The sequence below is a fragment of the Pipra filicauda genome, unplaced genomic scaffold (assembly GCF_003945595.2).
Source record: "Pipra filicauda isolate LSUMZ 115617 unplaced genomic scaffold, ASM394559v2 scaffold25_size4600443_pilon, whole genome shotgun sequence".
Classification (NCBI taxonomy): domain Eukaryota; kingdom Metazoa; phylum Chordata; class Aves; order Passeriformes; family Pipridae; genus Pipra; species Pipra filicauda.
The window spans coordinates 626,063-649,805 of record NW_024104376.1 but is presented as its reverse complement, the minus strand read 5'-3'; the positions used below and the strand labels follow the sequence as shown (position 1 = coordinate 649,805).

Genomic DNA, 23,743 nt, shown 5'->3' with positions numbered 1-23,743 from the left:
TGCTCCTCCTCTTCCCCTCACGAGGAAGTTGTAACTGCAGTGAGGTCTCCCCTCAGCCTCCTCTTCTCCAGGCTGAACAGACCAAGTGACCTCAGCCGCTCCTCCCTCCCCAAGGAGACAGTTCCCCATGATCTTCTCCAACATGAGTCCTTCCCATGGGCTGCAGTTCTTCACAAACTGCTCCAGTGTGAATCCTTTGTGGGGTCTCAAGTCCTGCCAGGAAACCTGCCTCAGGGTGGGCTTCTCTCTCCATGAGGCCAATGGTCCTGCGACGAGCCTGCTCCAGCATGGGCTCCCCGCAGGGTCAAAAAAGCATCTTAGACTGCAACTTTTAAGACAGTTATTATGGCATCATATTATGTTACTGACATAGCATATCCTTACAGTGAATTCTCAGCAAAATGGAACGACTGTAAGTGAGATGAATTCCTCTGCTTGTTTGGGGAATGCAAAATGTAATCCCATAGATATTTCACTGTAATTTGCTGTGATTACTCTCTGCTTTCATTAAGCTATTTCCTGGTTTGACATTTTTTATATGACTCTGCTCTAAACTTAGCTTTAAACTTCAACCTTCATGATACTACAAAAATAGATTCATTAGGGGAGCCTCCCTCAGTGGGTAACATTAAAATAAATAGTAGGTTATCTAAGGTACTAAGTAATTGAATGCTAACAGGATTCTACCACCTTAACTGAACTTCCCTGTGAAGGCAGCCCTAAATTTGTGGTCTTCAGCCTGAAACATCCATCTTGCAGATCCACTTTCAGGTCCCTGGCTGTGCCCTGGGGTGGGCAGCGAGGATCCGTCTGCAGGTAAAGCGAAGAGCTCTGCATGACTTTAAGAAAGCAAATGCTCACTGTGGCCTTCTTATAGATAAGGAGAAAAACAGCCAGAAGCAATCATTAGAGATGCCATATTCCCTCTTTTTATTAAGGAAGCAACCTTGTCCTGACCTTGACCTTATGAGGAGGGTTTCTAAAGCTGACCAAGGATTAGGGAGTTGTATTAGTCACCACCATCCTCAAACTTCTCTTGTAACTAATAGAAATATCAAGTACTGGTTTGTAATGTAGTGTCTGCACTCCTCATCACCCTGTATTTTCTGTATTTATCTTTTCATTTCAGCAAGACCTGTGCAATTAACAGTTGTGCAAAGCATGAGGGAACAGTTACATGTGGGTTTTAATATTTCCAGGCTCTTTTTTTACTGCTCTCTATAAAGATACATTTAACACCTAAATTTAAAAAAAGCAAGTTAGTAATGTCATCAAGATTGAGGAACTTTTCCATGTGTATGTTCATTGTTCCTCTTCTTTCCAGAAATGCTTTCAACCCTTGTAGAAATGTCTTCTGCAGCTTTCTTTCCCCCTTTTTTAAATACTTCTATACATCTTATGACTTAGAGAGGAGCTGAAACAGGAATTGCTACTTTTCCCCTTATGCTTATCCTTCCACTGAGTTCCTTCACGAGGAGCGAATTCTGAGGAGAGCTAAAACACTGAGGAAATTGTAGTTTATTTTATCCTTCTCTAACATCTGCTCCAGTAGACCAAGATATCATTGGCAAAAGCCTTATCTAAATTTTTGCCTCTTTAATGCAAACACAAAAAGGTGTTCTGGCAAAGGGGGTTTTGCAAAGGTAGCTTTTACCAATTCAGCAGTCAGCCACACAAGCAAAAGCATTACTGGCTTCAGGGGCAGCTGAAGCTGTAGCCAGGCTCCAGCTTCAAGCTGGATCAGTTAAAAAAAAAAAACAAACTAAATGAAACACTGAGCTGTGCATCTCTCCCTGTCCTCTCTGAGCCAGTGAGACTTTAAATGTAGGTTTAGAAGAAGGAGAAAGTGCTTCTGCAGAGACTCTTTTCTTCTCTGGAGGTCAAATGTCTTACAAGCAGTGGACTTTTAAAAATGATCTGAAAGCTCATTTGAGAAACTTAAAAATAGGAAATGCTGCAAGTTGTCTTCCAGAATGTTAATTTTCAAAGCTACAGAAAAAAAGGCTCTTATGGGCTTTTCTCTTTAGGTCTTAACCCCAGCACTTGGTTCCTGTTCATGTTGTTCTGCCTGGGCAGGGCAAGCGTGTTGCTGCTCCCTCAAATCTGATGTGGGTTTTAGAGGTAAGAAAAGACCTGATATTGGAGGAGAAATAAGCAAAGCAGCACGTTGAATTGGAGTTGTTTTTCAGCTCCTGACACTATCTCCAAAATGAAAAGTGTGCTAATGTATTACAGGCTGTTCCGTCTCCTCAAACCTTAGATAACCATATCATTGTGTTAGCACTGAAGCGTGAGGCACATCACAGCAGAGTGATCTTCTTCAGTATGGAGCTGTATGTTGCAGTATTATATTTATCTTCCTGCTCTCACTCTAATTCAGAGGAGTTAGTGATAACAGAAATATTGTGAGACGTGCAAGCTGTCCAAACAAGATTTAGGCAAATGACATGGAAGTGTATTTGAGGTTGGTTTTTTTCCCCAGTGTGAAGTGAAAATGTTTCTGTTTTACCATTTTCTTTAGAAGCATGTTCACTGGTTAGCAAAATAAGTAGACAGCAACAGAGCTGCATTGTTATTCTCATCACAGACAAATGACTTTTCAAAGAAGTGGAGAAGATCTTCAGTTTTAAAGTTTTATATAATTTCCAAATTGTAAAAGTGAGTTTAAAATGTCTTTGCATGAGAAAACCACCAGCCCACCACATAGTTAAAATATTTTGCCATTATGTAACATTATGAATCTGACTTTATCTGATTTTATTTATTTATATCTGACTTCAGCCACCTTCTCTTGAAGCAGAGCATCTGCTAGGCAGCATTTTAAAAAACATGGCACAGCCATGTCTGTGGTTGTAGCTGGTTCCCCTTAGCACTCTCAGCTCTTCCATCATTCTACCAGCAGTGCTGGTAGAAAACTCCTTACTTTCGGAGGGACACCATTAGCTTTCTGCAGATTTTATGACAAAGGCAGATCCCAGTGCAAGACAAGTCGTGAGAACCTGCGGCCCGGAGGAGGGGATCGGGAAACTGCTGCTTCATTAGGCAGCATGTAACTCTTCCTGTGGGGTGGCTGCCTCATCAGGCTGCACAATCTGAAACAGCAGCATTTTTGGGAATAAAATCCAAGTTATGCTAATCCCCAGGTCTTTTTTCTGGGCCTGGAAAATACCTGTGCATGTTTAGGCTGAGATTGCAGCAAGCTCTGGGTTGTACTGTTCTTAACCCAGTACAAATCAATGTATAATTTAACCAGATAAATAGCCTGCTAGAAACTTGGGTATATGGTCAAAAACTTATTACTGAAGTGACGAACTTATTTGCAAGTAAATTACACATTCCTGTAATGTGGTCTTCTTTGAAATGTCTAGTCTCTACAGGGATTTTTTTTCCTCTTTTCTATAAATCCCTGTTTTCTTTACTAATGATCTGGGCAGGTTTGGAAGTATTACCCACCTATAATGCTCAGGAAGAAGAGCAAGGCAATTTGGCCCTGGCCTCCTGTTTTCAGTAGTTAGAGAAGGATGCAATTTCTCGTATTGATAATATATATCTGGTCATAATCTTAAAATTAATCTGACCTTTTGGAGATTATACCTACCTCAAATTGGAAAATTGTGTCCTAAATTAGAAATCGCACCTTTAAGTAGCAGCTAATGACTTGCTGTGGAGCACCTACGTCCAAGTGAAGAATCCTGCTTTTTTCCCATGTCACTTAACCTTGCAGCCTTTCATACCAGAACTTATTTGTTTGTTTTGTAAAACACCAGAACAGAGCTCTTAATTACATTAACAGTCTCATTATCTGGGATAACGATCAGCCTGTTCTTAGGAAAGACGTAAACCTGAAATAGCATGAAGAGTAATTTCCTCTTCCAGCTTCAGCGAGGCTCCTCCACAGGCCACTTTTATCAGCAGTGACATCGTTCTTTTCTCGGCTTTAGGTGCCTTCAGTAAATGGCTACATTAAAGAAAGCTCAGGCTGAAAACAGCCTTTTCATTCACTGTACTGTTTTAAAGGCTTTGCCAGTCTTTATCCATAATACACATGCTGTTTTTTCCCATGCCAGTGACTGACAAGCAAATCATAAAATTAAGTCAGGTGGACGTGCTGCAGGGGGATTGGAAAGAAGAATAAGTAAATAATGAAGAATTATAGGAAAATGATGGTAAATGCATGAAAGACGTAAACTCGAAAGTCTGTATTTCTGCAGTACAGTTGGCTGTTACAGTGAAGGAAAACCCCTCTATTAGATAATTATGGAGCACAGTTAAATAGCAAGTGAGCACTCCTGTGCCTGTGGTAGCCTTCAGGTACGAGATTATTCTTGCAAAGCTGAGCTGCAGTTTAAACTGGGCCCTGTCCTCTTGCCCTTCCCATGAGGGCTGCATTAGTTCTGGTTGTATCCCAGCAGAGATAAACATACCCTTCCCATACTCCCTCTGCCTCAGTTTTAATCTAACCATCCTTATGGCTGACTTAACTTTTTCCATAAAATATAGTGTATTGCTATCGCTATTCCTATGAACCCCAGGAATGATAAGAAAGTTCCTTTTTATAGTGATCCCGCCCTGAAGCTTTATTTAACTTCTCCCTTCCTGCATCAGGAGGAATTCTGAGCCCAGAGATGTGGCTCCCGCTCTGGCACATGTACCTGTGCTCACATGTTGGGTCAGCTCACCTTTTGGGGCTTCACAGGTTTGAAAGTCTGTGTTTGAACATATTTGCGGTAAAGTTCAGTTGGAAAAAAAGCAGCAAAGGTATAGGTATGATGTGAAGGAAGGCTTTGATCCCCTTCCTTCAGAGCCAGGAAAAGGCTTCCTTTTTTCTCTCAGCCTCTGACAGAAAACATTGCAAGAAAGACAGTGAAGAAATTGGAGACAGTGATGCTTCTTTGTTTTCAAATGTGATTTAAATGCAACATGATCCCCTTAGAAAAACACTTGTTGCATAAGGAAGCAGAGACCTCTACTGAACCCAAATCCAGCCCTGCTGTCAGTGGGGAGCAGAGGGTGCCCTTCCCAGTTATTTCAGACGCTTAAGTACCAAAACAACTGGTCTGCTTCTGCCTCAGTGTGTTTCTGCCTCCTCTCACTGATGCAAGTAAGGTGTCAGCAGTGGCAGGGCAGAAAAGGGGAGCATCTGTTCTTGCCCAGCTGTGGGATGCAGGGTGGGAGAAGGCAGACCAGCATGAAGTTGCGGAAGGTGTGGGCATTTGGAGACGCTGTGGAGTGGTTGTCCAGGGCGAGGAGGCTTCTATAAAGGCTTTGGGGCAAACTCAGCTAAACAATGAGCAAGGCAAACACAGTCTGAGCAAGAGGAAAGCCCTGAGCCTCGACCCCATTGACTGCACTGACCCGAACAGCCCTGTGGACACCCTTCAGCCCCTACATCCCACTTCACTTGTATGGAACAGGCAGACTTACTCTTACATTCCCGGGGCTGATCTACCCTGAGTACATATCAGTGCGATGTGAGGGGTGCTGGGAAACAGTTTTGCAAGAGCTGTGCCCTTGCACTCTGTCTGTTTGCCCATTTGTCTGCATTTCTGTGACTACAGGCTGCATGTAAGAAGCTTGAAAGGAAAGGGATTGTCTGTGTTAGAAAATCCTAGATTTTTCAAACATTACGTTCCCATCAAGCTGCATTTTCTCTGTTCAAAGTTACCTTGTTCTCATTTGCTGGTTTTGTCTCCTGAAGTTAAAAATCACGTTCAGGGGAATGGAGGGGCCCGTTAGGGTGTGTTGACCTTCAGGCTTTGCCCAGTATGAATTTCTCTCACCCCAGTCATCATTTTGGTTTTTTTCTAGCACAACAATACTCCCATTTCAGCTTTTTGATTAATGGCATGAATAAATAGATCAGAAAGCAGCAGAATAGGCCATAAAAAAGCCTCTTCTCTCTGCCCTGCAGCCATTCTTTCCCCAGGTCCCTAAGCTATTCCCTAGGGAAAACTTCTGGCAAGAATAGAGCTATTCTTAGTAAAAATATTCTAATTTAGAGGGAAACATTTGGGTTTTTTCCCTATCTTTTTGCATAGTATTGCCCCATCCTGCTCACCCACTCAGCTTGCAATCAGAGATGTGCTGTCTCTACCCACAAGTGCTTTTAGGACAGATGAACTGATTAATGTTCGAGGGGTGTTGCAGAAGAGCAGAGTGTCACTGCTGGTACAAGCAGAAGCAGCATATGTCTTGTATGCTGTTTTGCTGAACAACTTTTAACAGAGAAAAATAAACAGATTTTCTAAATATATCTTGAGGAGAAGTCATGTTCTCTGTTGGAAAGAGGGATTGACCTTTGGAAGAGTAAGAGAGCTAAAAAAAATAGTGAAGAAGGAAAAGTTATATGCGTTATGATTTTCAACCTGGCAAGACATTCACTCAGTGCAACCTCTACAAATCCAGTTCAATTTTAATACTCAACTTCTGTTTATGTAATAAGTTCCTAAGGCTATTAATACCAGCCTTTTACCTTATTATCAAATCCTGTAAAAATAAAATTATACCCATAATACCATGACAGCCCTTACAAAAATGTGCCATTAGACAATTATATTGCAACACAGCAACTCTGCAGACTGCAGGGAGGTATTTCTCTTACAGTCTAATTGTTGTATCAATAGCATTTTCAACACCCTTGGTTACTGGGGAAGAAAGAACATGCTGATACCATATGTAAAATAGCATATTTTGAAGTTCTGATTTCAGGGCCTGACTGTGGCAGAAGTGCTTGAGTTATGAGTAAAATCCTTGCAATCACTGTAGTTTAAACAAATCCACAATTGAAAAGGTTTCATGTATCATTCCTCTCCTCTCTCCCACTCTTAAACTAATGATTGTTTTATTTTAGTTATTTTAAGATGGGAAATGTTTTGACAATGGAGTTTTAACTAAAAGAAATAATAGTACTGATTAAAAAAAAAAATCCATTTATTTCCTTCTCCGAGATTCTTCAGTTCTGAAGATTTATTTCTGCCTGCAGAATTATTCCCTCTGCTTAAATGGACAGTAATTGATAGTGCACATCACGATAATTAGTCTAATGAGTCTTCTAAACCCCAAACCCCACAGCTACCTCTAAGCTCCACATTGTCTTTACTGTAACATAAATAAAAGCTTTAGGAAAGGACTGAAAAAAAAATTGATAGTGAAGGAGCCTCCTTACCTTCTCCAAGGGATTTCCTCTACTCATTTTTAATGAGGCCTGTATTAGTTGTCATTTGTACCTTCCCTGATGAATAGTTTGGAAGAAAAGCTTTCTCTGTTCACAGCGAAATTTGTGCCAAGTTGCTGACCTTTGCTTTTGGTGAGACCTCATTTGAGTCTTAGTCCCAAGCCCAAACATATTGTTGGATCAATCATGTTGATTTTTGGCTCAGATAGCAATGCACGGCTAATGAGTTGTAGTGTGTACACATTAACCTCAGACCCGGCAGAGCTTGTGCCAGGCACAGAGCAAAACTGTGCTGGGGCTGCAGGAAAGACTTACAGTGCTGGCATCTTAATAGAAGGAGACAATTAAAAACAGTAGAACAGTATCCCAGGTTCATTGCTTGTGGGATGTAGGATTTAATCAAAGCTGGAAAAACAAACTGCCTTCTCTCTGTTTGGAAAAAAACCACCCTCAACACCATAAAGGTGCTTTATGAACTGTGAAATAGAGAGGAAAGCCTGAATGTTTAAACAGTAAGACAATGATTCTACTACCTAAAGGGAATCTACTTCAAGGAACAGCCTTTGAATGACATTAGATTTAACCTTGTCAGAGCTTACGATCTGTTGACTATCATGGCATTGCAAGGAATTTGGGAACATTGGTATTTTTTTATTTTATTAGTGATACCTTATTTAGCAACAGTTTAGAAAAATTCTCCTTTCTTTGCAAGTAAAATTGCTAAGACCAGTTGTTGAATTACCACAAACAACCAGCGTCACTGTTTCTGATAATTTCAAAAAGTAACATTTCTCTTGAAGGACCGGATTTTGACCTCATTTTACAATTGTAAATCTAGAGAGAGACAGAAATTATCCTCATGGAGAGATAGACCATAGACCGAACGTCCACAATATCCTTCTCCTGACTGTTTTCCTCACTTAAAGGATTAGGAAAGGAAAGAAGAGTTGGTCAGTTACTACATAAGAAAACAACATTTTCAATTTCAGGGTAAGCCCTAAACAACCAGTTGCAGGGGACAGAGAAATAGAGACAGAATAAATTTGATTTCTACAGATCACACACAATTTTGTGTCCTCCTCTTTGTGCAATGAAAACTGATCAATAAGGCTGAAAGACCATTACTGCTTCAGATAGAAAATCCAGTGAAATCAAGTGGAAAAAACCCCAAAGTACAGAGAGATGCAGTCTTTGGTGTTCACATTAGACTTTGGATGAAAGATAGGAAACAGATGAAAGGGACAGGGTGAGAAGGGGGATCAGTGGGTATGAGTATGCAAAACAGAATCTTCTAGAAGAGCAAAGTTCTTCAGAGGTATGAGAAACTGCCCCATCCTTGCATTGTTCCTGGTAGAGCTCCCTAAACGTGAAACATTTCTGTGATCTGAAGAGGGTGGATGTGAAACTAGTGAAGTGGCCTCACACTCACATGAGGCATTGAGGACTTCTCTGAGAGACATACAAGGGGATTAAAGAAATCAGATACTGTCGTGTCATACCTGACCTCTTGGAAGAACCTGTTGGAATTATACTGTTTTTTCCAACACTTGCATGGCACACAGAAGTAATGAAATTTTAACAGCTGTGTGGTACACCATCCTTGGTAATAACCACTCAATAGGATCCACAGAAGGCTCTGCGGTTGATTTTAGAGCTGTACTTGCTGAAAGGGCCCATGAAATCACTTTTTTTTTTTTTGGTCTAATAGTGTCATGAAGTATTTTTCTCTTCTAATAGCTTTTTTTCAGAAAAGTCAGACAACAGCAATGGAGTCACAGGTATAGCAAGCGACAGAAGTTAAACTTTTTTGAGATGGGAATCAGAAGAGTCATTGCTAAAGGTGGTAGTACATTGATGTCACACTGTTACAGTGAGCCGTCTTGTCAGCAGCTCCAGCAACTTCAGCAAAAGCACAGCCATTCTCACCAGCTCCAACTGCAGGATTGTTGAGGACCATCTTGGAGACCTAGGTGGATACCCTGGCACACTTTTTTTAAGTAAAGGGATTTCCACTCTCTCCTTTAGAAGGGCACATTGGCTTGTACAGCATGCCTTTTCAACAGTCAGGGTACAAAAAGGGGGTCTGGAGCCAAAGTGGCTGTTTCTTTTGGCGTATGTCTGAAGGACTACATGGGAGTTTGGGCCTTCTGCTTCCAGTGTGGTGCTGTTGAAGACAAATGAACTTAGCAAAGGTTTTCCTCAGATGTTATTTGGATTCCCTGAGTTTCAGGTGCTCTTACAGTAACAGTAGCCTTTCTGGAAGGAAGCACCTGGGTTTTAATCACTAACGACACATCACAGTGAAGATTCCCAAAACTGTGTGAACGCATCGTGTTATTGTTGGAGTTTCTTTTGTTTATACATTTCTGCTGAGCAAATGTTGCTGTGCAAACATTCATTTGTTGATCTTGTGCTGAAAATAGTTTCAGACATTGGCCAGAGTAGCTGCCGATATGTAGTGTGGCTATAGCTGCTTTTTGTACTTCATGCTGGAAATGCCAGTGATGTTTATGGAAATGGCTCTAAAAGGTTCACTTTGAGTAGAAACCTGCTATGGGAATAAAAGCATACCTATTGGTTTGTAAAATAAAAAGCTTGTACATTATTATGAAGTGTTTTATGGTGTTGTCTCTGGCTTCTTTCACCCTGGGAGATTCAGCACTGGTCTCTTCAGGTTGGGGAATACATTAAAACTTCATGTTTGAACACACACATGTATTCATTCCACTTAAAAAATGCTTATTATTGATATGTTCTTTGGATCTCTGAATCACAGGATTAAAGACTGCATTAACATTCTCCCACGTAAAATTTCAAAACAGAGGTTTAAATCTGCTTTCCCAAAACTGTAGGCACGTGTTTACAAGGCAAAGGCAACTGGAAGAAATGGAAGAAGCTGGAAGTATTGCAAAGAGAAGTGTGGAGAGGGGTTGCATAGCTGCATGGAGTAGCGTGAGAACCTTTTGTGTGATGTTTTTGCCTGGATGCCCCCTGTTTTTGTGGGTTTGGGGAAAGCTGTCTACTGAGGATAAGCTGACTTGCTGTTGGATTGTTTGTTGTTGCAAGAGTTTGAAACAAGAAAGAGAGCATCACTGATCCAGGGGTGAATGTTGTGGTTAATAATATAATATTAATAATTCCATTAGTATAAGAATGCCTAGGAAATAGCCAAACATGGAATGCCATGGTGTGAGATTGCAGCATAAATAGTATCAATAGAAGCAGACTCTGCTCCAAACTATAAACATCTGGGTAGGCAAGGAGAGGAAAGAGGAGACATGGAACCACATGTCAGGCGATGTGTCTCTGCTGTGATTTTTGTTCTTGTGGGACATAAGCCAAGTGGATGAGTGCAGAAAGATGAGTTAGAGCCTGGGAGAAAGGAAGTGTGGGACAGTACTTTTCATAACTCTGTAAGATTAATTCTTCACCGCTGCAAGGAGATCTCAAAGAGAGGAACTTTAGCTTCTCTGTCTTCTTGCCCTTCAGATTGGATAAAGGGGGCTGTCAGCACTCATCAAAGGTCATGTACCTCATCAGTTTCCATTAGCCTGGACACATCAAGTAAAACTTCATTTTCTAGCCCCTTCAAATAACTTAAAACAGCTACTTGGATATTTGCAAACACAAGCAGAAGGAATGGGTTGTGTGTACGGGATCACATCCAAGTGAGTGAACAGTTCTGAAAAACAGTGACAAGGAGACAAACACTAACTGATAGTGCTTACACACCTGTAGCCCTGTGTGGACCTGAAAAGGGGTTCACAGTTTTGGGAACAATAGCATTACAAGCTGCTCTGCTAAGAAATGCAATGTAAGAATACCAGTCTCAGAAGTAACACAGATCTCAGGCTGCTTTTCTACCAGGGAAGCAGATAACAACCATGTTGCCTTGTGTCAGCCCCAGAGGTTATCAGCGTAGTGCCCAGGATTCAGCAGCAGTGAAGGTTATGTGCATGAGCAGATAGCAGCAAATGAAGTTTGCTCCAGATCTCTTCTTTCTTTTCTCCTTCTATCACTCCTCTGCCCCATCACTTGTCTGCCCCTTCCTCTGATGTTAGCTGGGTTATGCGAGCATCCCTGCTGTCTGAGGGATGTGCTTTTGAATAAACGGTGCTTTTGAAGGGATGCTAGTTGTATGCATGAAAATGTGGTAATAGCTAGCCTGATTTCCATCTGGCATAATTTAGGAGTAAATCTATTGACGTCAGTAGAATTGAAAGGATATAAATATAATTGAAGTCAGATCCTATATTTTTAAGGTTAAGCCTAAAAAATGCTGTAACTTCCTTTTCCCCCCTCCACCTTCCTTTCTTTTCTCTTTCAAGATCTGCCACAAATTTAAATTTCTTAATTGGGATTTCATCTATTTCTGCCCAGTTCAATCAAGGATCTGTCAGTAGGGAATTTTAGGAGATGCAGAGGTGAAGCCTTGCTGACCCCCTACCTATCTTTAGAAAACCTTGCTGGCTGCTGGTTCTGAACAACCGTGGCAGCAGTTGTTCTTTCTTGCCTTGGTCAGTTGTGTCAAGCCATGTATCTGTAGCTATGTTTAGTTCAGAGCACAAACATGAGGCAGGAATGGAAGCTTTTTGGCAAGCAAGGAACGTGATTTTCAACCTATTCACGCAGAATGGTGTTAATTAATAGATTGTTTTCTGACAAATAGTTAATTGTGCCTGACTGTTTTCCATATGGCTAAGGAAATAAAAAAGCCAATGAGGACATATTATTTAAAAATCCAGAAATTTTGGTATGAAACTGCTGGTATGATATCCAGTGCAATCCCATTTGCTATACTTCTAAAATGGGTTATGTGAATATTAGCATATGACCACATACTGAAATACAGTTTCTAATTTTCTTTTTGCAGTGTTACTCAACTGAACTACTTAAAATTTTTTATACAAGTATATATAAGATGTTTAGCCAGTACAAACTACAAAAGAGATCTCAATGAAAAGATAAATATTTATCTCTACCTTAGGAATAAAACCGAGAGAAATAATTTGTAAAATTTCCCAGAGACTTCAGGGCAAGTACATTTCTAACACCAAAGGTGGAATTAGGTGCAGTCACTTGGTAATATTCACACGTATTTGTTCTTCTTGGAGTTTCCACTTTCCTGTAGGTAATAGCAGCTCTGTGATGTTCGCGTTATCCTCAGCCAGTTCATCCTGTAAATGCCTGGCACTTGCTGGCTGGGGTGATTTATTAGCCCACAGAAGGAAAGAAACTTCCATTGATCAAATCAGTTGGTTCGTGAGATTGTATGTCTCTTGTGCCAAAAATACTTTCCCTTTGGATATGTGATATGTTTATTAAGAGATCTAAAAGTCTATTTGCTGTTACCAGGAAGTTCTTAATTTTATTAAGTTAGGTATTGCAGGAGTAGTTCTTAAATCTGAAATCTTAGTTTCCCATCCTGGCCCCAGGTAAATAACCTGTAGCATGCAATCTGGTTATACTAAGTTTGGAAATTAACTTTATTCCTCTGAAGTTTTTCTTCTAGAAGAATGTTCAGTTCCCAGTAGAATTTCCTGTGAGTAGTTAAATGCTGTAATTACTTAAAAAAATATGAAACACTGAGAGTTAGAACCAGATAAAGAGCGTTAGCTTTCAAAATTACATAGCTTATAGCATGTAATTTGCTGATATTTGTAGGATTTGGATCTGTAGATTGATGGCCCTAATTGTGTATTTTTTAGTAATCTGGATGACATAACATGGCGCAGTACTAAATCCGTTTGTCCTGAGTGGCTAATGTAAAACTCAGCATAGGTAACTGCCAAGTAGAAGATTCTTTATTTGTCTTCCTTATGTGGCTCTGTCGATTATTCATAGTTCCTATTAACACGTCCTTCAATATTTGCTTTTTTTTTTGTTGTAGATAGTAGATTAATTGAAAGAGTTGTTGCCATAAATCCCTGGGCTGTGATCTTGTCAGGTCTTATAATATAAACAGTATCAGATCTGGGAAAGTGATGCCTCTTGAGAAGTGTCAGCTCACATCCTGACTGTAGGTGCAAACCTCATAGCTTGAATGCTTTTACTTCAGGGATATTTCTTCTACTGCATCTTCTGAGATAATGAGGCTTTATGAAAGCTGAGCTCTCATTTTTATTATATGTTCCTAGCCACAGAGAAAAGCTTGAAACTATGGCATGTCAGCAAAGCAAAAAGGCTTGATGTATCAGCAAGAATTAAAAATGTATTTTAAATACCAAGCAAACCTCAGATGGATTTTCAAGCCCCACTTGACATCCCCAAGGGAGCTTTGTCTGGCTAGAGTTGGTAATAGTGGTTTCCTATTAAAGCTGCCTTGTCAGTTATTTTTGCAACATTAGGTATGTGTGTGTGTTTCTTCATGTACCAGATAGTTAGTGATGACAACTGTCCAGCAAATCACAGACCAGTGACAAACTGGAGTTATCCTCTAGCTCTGAACTTTCTCTCCTGCATTCTTCCCAGTTGTCTGTTTCCTCTGTGGCCATTGCTCTCCTGAAATTACTTTGGCAGGGTTAGAGTAATGACCATCTTAATACTACATTTAGCTAAAAAAAACCCAGATTTCAGTTTTCTGCTAGTCTCCCAAAGCATGTAATGATACCTGAACTCACAGTATCCCCAGGACCACAGTGGTGTGTGCTCTAGGATGGGCAACAATTTCCTAATGGTGAGACTGGCCAAGGACTACGATAGAGTAGCTGGGAATTTCTGTCAGGGAAGGTTTTACAGAACACTCTAGGCAAATGTTGGGAATAAAGTCTCTCCTCTCCTGAGCAGAGTTCAGCTTAAGCATCTAAATAAGTAGATTTGAATTTCAAATTGTAACTGATTTTCACCAGATTTTTCAGACATCTGTGGCTGTTCCACATTTTTATCAAAATTAAACCAAATTATTAAGGATTCTAATTGAATTTTTGCTTTTTCAGTAAGTCTTCCAAATATTTCTCAGCAAGTTCAAAATTCCAGTTGATGAAGCACAGCATACAGATTCTAACAGTGGTTTTTGAAGATAATACGTTTTTGTGCCAGGCATGTAGTGAATTCACTCATTTGCTTGAGGTCATTAGTTGCATTGAAGTCTATCAGTATTACTGAATACTGATCGATGACAGACTGAAATGACACAGTATTCTGGACTGTTCTTCAGACAGCGTAATAACAATGAGAATGAAACATCTTGTTCTCTCTGTATTGCTCCCCTACTATTTTTCTTCAAGCACTTGTGATTTATTATGACCCTTGAGTAAAGTAGTCAGATCTGTCAGTCTTCAAAAGGTACCAGTCATGATGGACCATTATTTCTGAGGTGGAATATTAGGAAAGACAATTTTATAGAGAAAGGCACAGAACATCTCCTGGGACAGATTTCCGTCACTGTAGTTTTAATGTAGACATCGATGATTACCTGTCCTTCACCAAACAGACACTGTAGTAATTTCAAATTGCATTTTTCATGTGTCAGCCATCATTAAAAACTGCAAACTGCTTTCAAATCAAAAGTCCACCTCCAGTATTTGATTGGAAGCTGTTGAAAAGTGGTTTTGAGATGATGTTCCGAAATCCACACAGTTTTACTGAATTGAAAGATGACATGTGTGTATCTTTTGAGGTAATGGGAATTATTACTCATTTTTTCTATTGTGGTACCCACTTGATCAGCAGAGGTCAGACTCAGTTGTAAATTATAGTCTCTTCAGAGACACTGAGTTGAAACTATGGTGTCTGTACATGGATTCTGCTGCTGTACAATTACTGTTATGCCTCAGTGATGGTGATGAGCTCCCTCAAAAAATGCTTCACCTTGACCTGAACAGAAAACTCTGCTCACAGCAGAACTCCAGCATATACTATAGCATATATATATATATAGCATAGTATATGCACAGCATATATATGACCTGCAGGTCATAGCAATGATTATGGTTGTTCTTGCTATTCTGGAACATACCCATTTTCTCAACCACAGAGTAACAATATCCATTCTTGAGCAGTTACATAGGAGATGTGGTAGAGCTTCCAAAGCTCCCCATCTGTTGTCGTGCCTCCTACACAAAGCCACTCACAGGTATGACCCCTCTTCTTCTATGGCTGATCCTGATGTGCAAAACAGCTCCATGGACTAAGTTGAAGATAGACAACCATGCTGCTCTCCTTCTTAGTTTTTCCCATGGCAAGTCTGGCTTTCTGGAGAAAGGGAACTGCTCCATTTTGAAGGGAAGTACAATCACAGAATTATAGAATCAGCCGGGTTGGAAGGGACCTCCGAGATCATCAAGTCCAACCCTTGATCCACTACCGCTGCAGTTACTAGGCCATGGCACTAAGTGCCACATCCAGTCTCATCTTAAAAACCTCCAGGGAAGGAGAATCCACCACCTCCCTGGGCAGCCCATTTCAATGCCTGATTACCCTCTCTGTAAAGAATTTCTTCCTAATGTCCAACCTAAACTTTCCCTGGCAGAGCTTAAGACCATGCCCTCTTGTCTTACGGATAGTTGCCTGGGAGAAGAGACCAACCCCCACCCGGCTACAACCTCCTTTCAGGTAGTTGTAGAGAGTGATGAGGTCTTCCCTGAACGTTCTCTTCTCCAGGCTCAACAACCCCAGCTCCCTCAGCCTCTCCTCATAGGACTTGTGCTCAAGTCCCTTCACCAGCCTTGTTGCTCTTCTCCAGACCTGCTCCAGGACCTCAGTATCCTTCCTGAACTGAGGGGCCCAGAACTGGACACAGTGCTTGAGGTGTGACCTCACCAGCGCTGAGTACAGGGGAAGAATCACTTCCCTGGTCCTGCTGACCACACTGTTCCTGATCCAGGCCAGGATGCCATTGGCCTTCTTGGCCACCTGGGCACACTGCTGGCTCGTGTTCAGCTTCCTGTCAATCCAAACTCCCAGGTCCCTTTCTCTCTGGCTGCTCTCCAGCCACTCTGTCCCCTGCCTGTAGCACTGCATGGAGTCATTGTGACCAAAGTGCAGGATCCGGCACTTGGCCGTGTTGAATCTCATCCCGTTGGAATCAAACCATCTCTCCAGCCTGTCCAGATCCCTCTGCAGAGCCCTCCTGCCTTCCAGCTGATCGGCATTCCCCCCCAACTTAGTGTCATCTGCAAATTTGCTGATGGTGGACTCAATGCCCTCATCTAAATCATCGATAAAGATATTAAACAGAAATGGGCCCAACACTGATCCCTGGGGGACACCACTAGTGACCGGCTGCCAATTGGATGCAGCACCGTTCACCACCACTCTCTGGGCCCGGCCCTCCAGCCGGTTCCTAACCCAGCACAGAGTGCCCCTGTCCAAGCCATGGGCTGCCAGCTTTTTCAGGAGTATGCTGTGGGAGACAGTGTCAAAGACTTTGCTGAAGTCCAGGTAGACACATCCACAGCCTTCCCCTCATCCAAAGGCAGGTCACATGATCATAAAAGGAGATCAAGTTGGTCAGACAGGACTTGCACTTCCTAAAACTGTGCAATGTTTTCCCTCCAGTACTAGATTTATTGTTCTTCGGGGTCCAGTGATTATTTTGGAGATAACACAGCTGCTTACCTCTCCCAGAATTAAGCTGCATCTTAGAGGTACAGTTTCTGCCACATTTTAACTTCGCGATTTTTATTTTAAATATGCCAGCTTTTTGGTGATATGTTCATGAGAAAGCAAGTTTAGAGCCATTCTCACGTACAGTCTGAAGAGCCCTGACACTTCATAAATAAGCTATGCATGAAAACACAGCAGATTCAAAGGTGTCTGCTAATAGCAGCTTCACTTTTATCCTGACTGTGTGGTGTGAGTGTGCTGGAAGAGAGAGTGATTGATGTGTGAAACCCAGGTGCTGGTAGGTTGAACAGTTGCTGGCAGGCCATGGAGGTAGGGAGTTGTGATTGCCCCACTTGTACAGAGGTTTTTTGCTTTTGTAGAGCAGTTTTGTGCTCACCTCCACTCTCCAGGCTTTCCATTCATTTGTTCAATCAGTATAACTGATTAGAAAATACTGAGGTTAATGGTCTTTCCTTTCCTTTTGTCCTCTTTCCCCTGTACCTCTTTTATAAGCAGTACTAAAAATATGACCTCTTCCAGACCAGATTTGTTCCCAGTCAAGCTTTCTTTGAAGGTCAGTGGAACTTCAGCTGTCCACTATCTCTTGATGAGCCTCAGTGGCTGGTGGAGCTGGGCTGTGCTGACCTTCCTCTGTGTCTGACTTGCCTTTTGTTTCTATCCTGGTGACTTACAGGTTGGGCAGGTTTTCCTTGCCACAGCCAATGAGTGATGAAATGTCCTCTTCCCTTTCCTGCTCTCCTTGGCAATTTCTGAGAAGCAATAAAAATGGGGACAGAAAAAAAAAGAGAAGAAAAAAGCAGCGTACAGGTTTTTCTAGAGAAATCATTTAGTTCAACACTGGATCTTTTCAGGAGTAGGCCTTTGCTATTTGCAAAGCCTTGTTATCATGAATTACCACGACTGATTTCAGAGAGTACTCTCATGGTCTGAAGATTCTGCTACAGAAGAAAATGTGTTTTATGCAGGAAGCATCAGCATACTACTTAAAACACAATAGTCACCTTCTCTAAGATGAAAAGCAATCAACGTCTTAACAAATGGTGTGCGGCTTTTACCATCTCCTGTGCATCCTGCCTGTTTGTTCTTCCCTGGAAAGACTCCTGACATTATCAGAAAGTTAGAGTCTCCTGTCTCACAGCAAAATAAATATAGTTATGGACCTTCAAATCTCAACTTCAAATCTCATGGTAGAGATTTCTAAAATAAGTGTATTACCATTTTGTCCCTTTTTGAGTCCCCTGGACTTGGGTTTCTGTGTATTTAGTTAACCAGTTTCTGTGGATTTTAACATTTTCTCATGTTGTTGTGTAATATATTTTTACTTAAAGTGAATAAACTTTATATGATGCTGGGTTTTTCACTCCCTTACATTCCTTACCTTTGGCAAGGAATCTAAGGCAAAGGAAATGCAGTGTGTTAGACTCTGTCAAGTCAGAAGGATCAAGGATGTACATCTTATACAGTTCTAGAGGATTTAAGGTTCAAGGTAACTGCAAATCATCCTGCAAACCCTTAAGCGCAATAACTGTTTTATATGACTGCTGCATTCATACTGACACAACATCTGTGCAACACACGTGTATGAAAAACTACATGTGTACAGAATAATTATACAACCAGTTTTAACTCGGGCAGCATAAATGATGTCAGTCTGATCCAAATCTGGACTTCTTCCATTTTTTCTGTTGTTTTATAGACTCACAGAATAATATCAGTTGGAAGGGAGTACTTGGGCTTTGACCCCTCTGCTCTAAGCAAAGCCAACTAGACCAGCTTGCTTAGGGCCTTGCCTAGTCATGTTGTGAGTATCTCAAGGGGTGGCTATTTCACAGTCTGCCCCAGTATTCACCCTCCATGACACACTGAAAAAGTTTCTCTGAATATCAAATCAAATTCCCCTTGCTTCAATTTGTGTATATTGAACGCCATCCTCTCACTCTGCACCTCTGAGAAGAATTCTCTGTAGCATGGGAGACATGCAGCCCTCCAGGCTTGTTTCCCAAGTGCCTAGTCTGAAACAAAAGAGTTACTAGAAAAGCTCCAGCTGACTTCACCAAACTCTGGAACAAACCTTTACTGTAAAACTGGGATCAGGCATTCTCGTTTGGCTGCAGGAAAGGTCTCAAATCACCTGCCATTCCTGCGTGGGTGAGTCCAGAGTACTCAGGTGCTTCTCTTGCATTTAGAAGTATTTAGATATGAGCCGGAGCTGTTTGAAAATCCCATTAGTCCAGCAAGTCGGGACATTGGCTTAAAAATGTTGCTGTGTTGATGTGGTTGACTGTGTCAACTTTGAGAAAAGTTGGCTTTTGTCCTGTCATTCTGAAGGATATTTAGAGGGAGTTCAGACTTGAACAGACCTGTCTTGAGAATGGGTGTCTTGTCCGTGCTTAGCAGTGCTCGTAGCTGAGGCTGTCAATGCATCCCTGGGCTCTGCTCAGGATAGCACAAGGGTTGGATCCACATGGTCCCCACCTGATCTGTGTGGCTCTGGCTGCTTGCATAGTGGTGGTACATGTGCATCACTTGCTGCTCACTGCTTACAGGAGGCAAATATTGTACCCTTTTGGGGATTTTCATGTGTGCATTGACTCTAATCTATATCTGATAATGGTACAAGCCACCTTTGACCCATCATTGAGGTCAAAGACAGAGAAGAACAAAACCAGACACATTTTCATTAGCGTTTTTTTTCTTTATCCCTAAACACTGTGAACATTATTTCCTGTTTAAAAGTACAAAGTTTAGCAGCAAAACACATCTCATCTGCATGTGGTGTGGAAGATGTTGATATCCCCTGCCTGTGGCTGTCACTTACACCCACTGCTGCATTGCAAATTGCCTCCCATCAAATGAGCTCACAGAAATATCAGTGTTGTGGCATATGCTGGGGTTTGCAGGATGTATTTCTGCATCCCTGCTGTTCATCTTGCAAAAATCCTTTTCAGTCCCAGCTGTTATTTTCAGGAACTGCCAAGTAGCTTTTTGTAAATTAATCAAATTTATTCTGAACATGGATGTAACCCTTCATCAAAAGACAATGAAAAGGCAAGAAATACATAGCAGAACATATCCCAGCCTGTGTCAAAGCTGGCTTGTCAGCATGGAGAGATTTTAAATAAAGGAGGAGGGAAAGTAGCAAGAAAATTCTTTCTTGGTTGCTCTTCCTGTGCTCTGTGTAAGGGGATAGTGTAGGTCTGGAATTTGGGAGGAGGTGATGGAAAAGGGTTTTAAACAAACCACTCACTATAAACATAAACTTGCTACCTTCACAGTGTCTCTGAAAAGGCACATTCTGGACACTTGCTGCAGTTTATAATTTGTTTACTAAACAAGGAATGTAATTGAAATATCCCTTTTGAGGTAATGAAAATATAAAACAGCTTTTCAGAGCAGACCAAGGCCTCTAATTTAATTATCTGTGAGCCTCATAGATCCTTTCATCCATGCCTGGCAGCCTGAAGTAGATGAATAACTGAAATTCAGAGAAAACCCTTTTGAAAAGGAGACCTGGCAGATGAAAGAGCAGAGGGCTAAACAGTTTGTAAAAGGATTTATCTCCACTGAGATACCCATTGTCTTTATGGCAACAAATTATATGTGAAAACTGTTAAATGTGATCCCCATTGAAGGGGACAGGGGTCCCCATCGCTGCAGGCAAAACAAGCTGGCTTCTCTGAAATACTGTTTGCTATGTATCAGAGGAGTTATTCTTTATAAGGGTACATTGTGAGCAGTGGCCTTAAGCATGTGAGCAGTTACCAGAAAATAAGCAGGAGCAGTCCTACAGGTGGCACTGAGCTTGTGTCATCATGTGCAGTCAGTCCTTCACACCGCAGATCTGACCCTAAAGCAAAGCCTGGAGCAATGCTGCCCCACCTCTGCAAAGGCATCCAGAGGCAGCCGGAGCTGCTCGGTGGGGCCTGGTGTGTCCTAACCCTGCGTGAGCCGCCTGCTTTCTGCATCAGAGCACGTTTGCTTCTGTGTCAGCCAAAGGCTGATGGCCAAGTCTCCCTGTAGCTGCTTGAAATACAGCAGCTGTTCTTGCACACTTTTTGTCCGCCTCCACATTTACATCTGTTCCTGCCGTGTGTGTTACAGGAGCACTTGACACCCCAGCAGAGACTGCAGTGTCCATACGGAAACACACACATTTAGGCTGACTTTGCAGAGGAAACCTATGGCTGAGCAAGTCGTGGACACAGGTCTCCTCTGGAGTCATTCCAGGCCCAACCATCATATTGTTACACACCAAAAATTTAGATTTTATCCCTGACATACAGGGAATATTTTCTGAATTTGGAAAGGTAAACCAGAGAGGTGCATATGGGAAAAAGTGGGATTTCAACTTAATGGGGTGAATACTGAGGAGCAAAGAGGTTTGGAGTAGCAAAAAGGATTCTTCACTGCACTTGGGTTTTTTTCTTAGAATGTTCTCCCTTTTCAGGTTGGTGCTTGAAGACTTTGATCTAGAGGCACAGCGTGTCTAGGAAAGAAAGAAATCAAGTTTGCTTCTGATATAGACATTTATAGCTTCATTGACTTGAAGTGGAATTTCTTCTGGGAATATAAGCAGTGACCTCAGTGACACAGGGAGAGGGGACACTGGTACTTGTTGCTTAGAGGTACTTGAACAGTGCCCAGAACACCAGCAAAATGTTTGCTGATTAATTTTTTTCTGGAGTACTGATTTTTCTTTTCCATAGTTCATCTAGATTTGACCTAATGATTTTGACTTTGAAAAAGGGTTGAGTTTGAAAAGTTTTTTAGAGTGGATGGTGATTTTATTTGTCTACAACAAAGATCAATGCACTTTGAATTTTATATGTGCAAGTGGGAACTGGAGCAAAGAAACTGTAGTGTAAGTTCCAGAATTCTGCAAAATTCTGGCTAAGAAACTGCCCCTAATCATTATCTAAAAGAGTGCCTCTAAAAGGTATCTCAGATGATACTTAAATTTATTTTTACGGAAGTATTTCATATTATCTTTCTGATATGTCAGATTTTAAAACCTTTAACACTTGAGCAAATCCTTCACTTAGTTGCCTATAAGCAGTATGTTGTTTTGCTTTTGTTTTGTAATTTGCTATTATACTCATGCTTGGTATGACACTTGCTTGATCTGGATTAATTTCCCATGCTGATTTGTGCTGAATGTGCCCTGTAGGCTAATGATATATTTGCAGCCTCTCTTCTTCCTTTGTAAAATCTGCTATTACCATTTACAGGACAGCGTGTTCTTTTTGACACCTCCCAGAAGTGCCAACTGCCTGTTGAACAGCACAACATCAGCTGTTACAGCCTGATCCAAACCCCAACGAAATAAGGGAACAATAATGCAATTCAAGGTTTTTTAAGGAAAGGCAGTATCTTTTATTAGATCAGCTGTTACAGTTGGAAAAAAAACAGACAGGCTTTCAGGCACACAAATCCTTCTTCAGGTCTAAAATAGCAGCAGTATTGCTTACACCAGCATTCCTCATCAGTGAGGCAGCTATGGTCCCAGCAAGGTTTAAAAAATGTGTTTAAAAGTGTGTGTGTGTATTGCGTGGCCCTTCTCGCTGGGGAGGGCTTCATAGCAGGGCACAGGCAAACATAATTCTCCTCCTCTCCCCTTTCCAGTACACATCCTACAAACATGGAATACACCTTAGAAGGAGAGGTAATATAAGGTCACTTATTCTTGAGAAAAAATCTTCAATACCTTGTGACCAAGCCACATTTTCTTCACAGTCACCCTGGTATGGGGAAGAACTGGAGCAAAGCTGTGGGATTCACTGTGCAGGTGGTAACCTCAGGGTACACGCTGCAAATTCTGTCTCCTAATGTTTACAGCTGTCCAGCAAACAGTTGTGGGACCAGCTGGCAGAATGAGTTTTGGGCTCTTTCTTGTGGTTGCTTTACAGGGAACAGTGTTTGCCAAAGTTTCTGCAGTCACGGTTGACTAACCAGCCACTTGATAGCAAAGCTTGTGATTGAAAATACTACACAGGCAGAATGGTTCTGCAGAAAAGCTGTGAGCAGCTTCCCATAGTCTTTGGATTGCTTGTGGTCAGAGAATTAAAAAATAAGAAGTAAGACCCCAGTAGACTGCCTGCTTACTTCTCCAGAGAGTGGATCCGAACATCCTGCTGTTTTATCCTGTGAGAGATTTCATATTTATCTTCCTTTTTATTTTCTGGAAATTTTCAAAAGTATGTACTACTTTCTATTTAAAGAGCATAGGCAGGTGCTCCAAATTTAAATGTTAACATTAACCATAACATTTATTTAGTGTTAACTGTAACACTCATTTCTATATTCCCACGCTAGGAACTAGAGTGTTAACTGTAGTTAATAGCTGTGGCATTAGGAAACTGAGGATGCTTTTTGCTCATGTGAATATTTCCATAGTACATGGGCTCTGAGAACTCTGAATTTTGCATTCTTTCTGGAGTGTCTTAATAGGTATGTAAATTATTTGGCTTCTCTGTTCAGCCCTATTTGAAAATGAAAGGTTGTGTTTTAAGAAACTGTCACCACAAGAAAATTGTAAATAAGTGTTGAGGGTTCTGAAGAAATTGAAGAGATTTCAATTTCAGTTATGTTGATGACTTTGATTCGTGACCAGCCAATGGGCAAGTAATGCTGTAAACAGGAATATGATTCTTGGAAAAGCATCATTCAGAGGGAAAAATACATCTTGAAAATTATGCAAGATAAAAATCTTAGTTTGAGATCTGCTTTGGGCATTGGTGTTCTGGTATGAAGTTATCTTGAAGTCTTGAAAGCCCTTAAAAGTTTAGAAATTTGTGGGACCTTGTCCTTGTATAAAATACACATGTTTCAAATGTGGTTCTCAATCTGAATCCGTCACATAAAACACATCATACTTAAGGATCTGAACTACCATTCCTGGCTGTGCCACTCCCAGTCTGCCCAAATTTTTATCCCTTTTATATGTTTCTCCACCCAACAATGTTCCCAGTGACACATGCCCATGGCAAGTAGGCTGGCATCAAC

General features: G+C 41.2%; 1 protein-coding gene across 1 annotated transcript in view; it reads left to right on the top strand.

The window, feature by feature from the left end:
• SNTB1 (syntrophin beta 1) overlaps positions 1–23,743 on the top strand; it is a 112,451-nt gene that overhangs the window by 74,084 nt on the left and 14,624 nt on the right. The window lies entirely within an intron of this gene.